Source organism: Acanthopagrus latus, chromosome 16 (genome assembly GCF_904848185.1).
Source record: "Acanthopagrus latus isolate v.2019 chromosome 16, fAcaLat1.1, whole genome shotgun sequence".
NCBI classification, from domain to species: Eukaryota; Metazoa; Chordata; class Actinopteri; order Spariformes; family Sparidae; genus Acanthopagrus; species Acanthopagrus latus.
Window position 1 is genome coordinate 16,870,561 of NC_051054.1, and position 4,975 is coordinate 16,875,535.

Here is a 4,975-nt window from a genome sequence, read left to right on the forward strand (position 1 = left end):
ACACACACAGTTAGTTGTGTGTAGGAAAAGATATTCAGTGACAGGCATGTAAACCACTGATAACACACACACACACACGCACACACACACACACACCTCCTCAGTATGCAAATACACACTGACTTGGCAAACACAGGCTCTTTCTCCTCCTGCTCCTGGCATAGAGTAAAAAAGAAAGGCACTTGCCATCCAATTTTTTTCTTTCCGCCCCAAGAGGGGACGCAGTGAAATATGCTCATGAAAGTTGAGGACAAAATGAGACAAGTTGCTACCTTCCATAACAAAACCAAGTGGAGCACCACTCGGCAGCATTATCTAGAAATGAGTCTGGACCTGATGAACCTGATACCATTGCTGGTGTGCCTCAGATTGACGCAAATGATAAGAAGACTGCATCCAGGCTAGCAGAAGACCAAACTATCTAAAGCTGTGGTACAAAATTTCTGTGTTTCAAATTTAGCCTTTGTGATGAAGTAAACATTAGAATTGGCCACATAATAAAACACACATACTCTAGACAACTGACGTAGTTGGTGAGATGGAGATCCAAGTCTCCCGAAATTTGAAGGACTGAAGGACATTATTTACACCCACTATGACCAGCCGAACTTCTGCACCCGCTTCAAATGGAATGGATGCCAGCACTTTTAGCTAAGAAGCTACATTGAAGATTTCAGTTTAAAAAAAGGGAGTAATAACATTTTCATATTTGGGATCTCAGTGTTTTCCTGAAAGTATGGATTTCAGGTGTTTTTTTTTCCTACACTTTAAACTAGTCCCCATCCACTTTGGATGTTTAGGAGAAGGCTGCAACACTATAACTGCTGTGAAGGACTTCAAAATTGTATTGCTTATAATACGTTTCTGTTTTTGTAAGATTATGTCACTGCTGTGACAAACAAATTTCCCCGTCCGTGGGACATCAAAGGATTTCTGATTCTGAAACTTCGCCTGACTTTCCATCAGCATGAGGCTGAGTAGATAATAAGGAGAACCTTCGACTTGAAGTGAACTGTGCCTTTAAGCCTGTCTGTGAGCCCTTGTGCACCGTCAAAGATGTGACAATGAACTACATAGAATTTATAATTGTTATTTGTAGCCATCTAAGCAGCTAATACGCTAACGTCCAGAGTGAAAATCCATGAAATGGACATGCAGACAGTCATGTTCCCCAGAGGATGAAGCCCAACGACTTAAAAAACATTTAAAGGGTTGCTACGCACAAGATTTCAGACAGACACTCATGGTCCCCAGATGATGCATTACAACGGTTTTGGTGACAATGATGTTTTTGTTTTTTGTTTTTGTTGTTTTTTTGTTTTTTTTTACTGACATATCTCAACACTTACATGAGATGGCTCAGCACCAATTTTGATAGAGACTCGTGTCACTGTCAAGTGTAACTCTGCATCGCAACTTAACTGACTTTTTATTTAGTGACATTATCAGATCCAAATGACAATTTTCAGAGTCAACAGGACGGTGGTAGACACTAACACAGTGATGAACTACATACTGTATAATATATAAAGGCCTACTTTTAATCACTGTAGAGTTTAAAATTGTCACTGTTTTCAAAAGAGTATTGTATTGTTAAGAGTGATATGATTATTGTTTTAATGTCTACACAAACTGCTCAGTTATCCAGCAAACCTCAATGAGGCGATACAGTTAACGCCAGGGGATCAACTTAGTCGTTAGCATTCATCCTCTGAGCATCAATGATAACTGCACCACTGATGCAACAGTTGTTTAAGTTGTTGAGAAAGCTGTGTCTGCCCAAGTGATGGACTGACGACTCGCATGTCTAATTATGAAAGACACATCACTATAATAATGTAGCTGCAGAGAGCAGAAAATTGCAGAAGCAATGGTGTCTGGAAGGGTTTTTTTTTATATAAAGTAAAAAGCTGTTTTAATAGAAAACAGAACAATCCTGTGACTGCATGCTACCCATTACTTATTCATTTTCAGTGTTTTGTGACTTCTATTTGATGAAGGCCATCATTACTGAGATTCGTCTTTTCTTCTTTCATTATAAAAAGTAAGAAAAAAAAACCTTCATAAATTACATCTCCTACCAGAGTTCAAAAGAGCAGCCAGTGAGAATCTGAAAACTTCTGTTTAAGACTGAATATTGGCAGGTTCACACCTAGCCTAAGTGCCCTCGAGCAAGCCACCGAATCTCTACCAACACCCAGCTTGAGCGCTGCTGCTCAAACTTCTTGAACTCACACTCCCATGTTGTATGGGAGGGAAGGGGGGGTACAACTCTTGTGACCTTGCTGCCTCTGCCAGCCAATTTGCGGCAGGGTGCGGCTCGGAGCAGGGGTGAACCCGTGTCGAGTTCCTGGGTGAAGGGAACTTTGGACACTTCGGTCCAGTCTGGAAGAGTCTGCTGGCTCTGATAACGGAGGAGCTGGGCAGGCAGTCAACGGCTGTGGAAAGTTACACACACTCCCGCAGCGGTGAGTAATTACGGTGGCTGCAGAGTGTGTGCCGAGATAGGGGATTCCTCTCCTGCATAACTAGGTGGAAGGAAGATGGATGGCTCTGTTTTTTTTTTGTTTTTTTTTCTTGCTTTAACTCACTCGTTCGTGCTCATTTATTCCTTTGAGCAAACCAATGCAGACGCCGTCTCTCTCCTCCACTTGGCACAGACTCTGCCACTTGTGAATATAATATCTGGCCGAGGCAGATAGAGGCCGATTTTTTTAGTCGGGAGGCTTCGGGAGGCCTAATCAATAGCTTTAATCAATTAAGAATGCAGCAACTGAGAAGCTGCAGAAACGGGCCAAGTCTCACACTAAGAGGAGCCCGTTCCATTTATCACACTGCTCCCGTATCGATCCGTAAAAAAAGGCATCGAAAGAGGTATCTGATGAATTCATTTCAGCACGGTGGTACCATGAAGAATCGGCATGGCAGCAAATTTTTCTATGCCCTTATCTTTAAACTGCGCCTGTTGTTGCTTCGAATGAGGGCATTTTCATGCGCAGGTATACTTGGCCACGGCACTAGTGGGCTTTTTATTTCGTCTCAGAGAGGTAAGAGAGGTGAGCACTGCAGATTTTGAGCTGTCGCACCCTCCAAGAGCCCAGTCTGCCGTACTGATGAGAGCTGCAGTACCACGCTGACCTCAAATGGTCGCACGCGGTACTGACGCGACAGATACTGGCACTGTGGGGGCTTTTAAATGGGCAGCGGGAGGACAATATCCACTGTGAATAAGAACCACTAGTCTTCACTATAACCAAAACATATTAGAGAAACGTATGTATTGAAGTTTGACATCTTTAATCCATATCAGACTGGGGAAATTTATGTCATATTAAAGCTCCTTTACGAGCTGAATCTTAACCCTCATCATCCTGTCTAATTGACTTCCTCACAGCAGGGAACATCTGTCTCCGACTTACAGTAAAAACTGCACATTATCACAACCACCTGGGCATGAACTTGTCTAGCGGAGTATGATTATCGCATGCCATTTTGGTTTAGGTGCTCTCATTAGTTGCCCATGCTGGGGTAATCCTCAGCCAAAAGGTCAGGCCTCCACTTTGTTTTGCTCCCATGGGGCTGGCTGGGGGTTTATATGGACAGCAACATGGCAATGACGCGTAAATGGCTGGGCACAGGACTGCCATTAGGTTTACACCGAGTCAGGACCGTGCCTGTCGGTTATGCAGGGAAAAAAAATCAGACCCCAATCCATCCCTGAGACATATTTGAAAGCCAGATCCAAATATAGACATTTCATTTTATAATAATTCCTAATTAGAACGTGCGCTAGCAAACATGCCCTTTATTCTGCTACAGATAAACAAGTGAAGGATGCTGGCACTCGGCAGAGAGGGAGGATTTATTTTTACTGCTGTCCAAGGGAGAGCTAGCCAACCGCTGTGTACATGTACATCTGTTTCAGGGCAGATAGGGGCTGATTTAAAGTCTCAGCCTGTCAAATCTTTCGGAGGGAAGGGTCAGCGGCAGGCTAGACCCGGCTGAATGGCTGCGTCTTTGAGGGGGGGCTAGAAAATGTATAGACACACCACAGGATATTTTCTGCTCGGTTTTATCCCCTAACAGGTCTCTAGATGCGAAATCCAGAGCCAAACTATGATTTTTTGGATTAACAGGCTAAGCTCAGGTGTAACTGCAGGTAAAGGCATTATGCAGCACACTGAGCTTCTCTCCTATTGTATTTTCCTCTATTAAAATTAGGAGCGCTGAAACAGCACCATGGTGTAGGCAACTGTTTAAATAAATCCTCTAGCTTGTGTTTTTTGACACATGCTGGGCCATAAGTGAATATAGAGGAGCTCAGTGCTAGCAAGTGCTGAGTAAGCACTTCCTCCAGCTGTAGCAACCGGGTCTCTGGCAAGTGCAGGGCAGAGGAGGGGTAAAGCTGCGACCAGCATCTTCTACTTCATCCACATACTCCCTCATTTGTATATTCCCTCATTACCCTTGTGCTCTGGTGAGGTAGGTGCCAGATGGCTGCTTATTTTAAAGTATAGGAACCGTCCCTTGCGAGAACTGTGCCCTTTTGCTCGGATTTAACAAATAATTCAGCTGCTTTAGTAGGAGGGTACTGGGTGAATATCAACACCTTTATTCCTAGGTGTGAAATACAGTAGATTGCAGTGTTTTGACAGTGTGGAAGTGACCTTTGTTCAGCATCTCAGCTCTCATGGGAGTGTTTCTTGAGGGCACTTTTTCCTCATTGGATTTTCTCAGTATACAAGTATGTACAAGTATCTAAAAAGACAGTGTCAGTGGGTTTTATCCAGTTATCCTTATTTACATAAAATAAGAATATGTAATACACAACCTGTTGTCTGTTTGGTTCAACCTACTTAAGTGTGTCTGGCTCAAGTATTAAAGTTACTAAGTTTGAAGCTGCAGTGTTGGTGTGCGTGCAAGGCTTCATCTGATCGGCCTGAGTCAGGATTCATGACAATAAGAGGGGTAAAAC

The 4,975-nt window shown here is 43.2% G+C and overlaps 1 protein-coding gene across 1 annotated transcript in view; it reads right to left on the reverse strand.

The window, feature by feature from the left end:
- The window catches only part of tiam2a (TIAM Rac1 associated GEF 2a), a 95,637-nt gene that overhangs the window by 89,232 nt on the left and 1,430 nt on the right, over nucleotides 1-4,975 (reverse strand). The gene's annotated exons all lie outside the window — the stretch shown is intronic.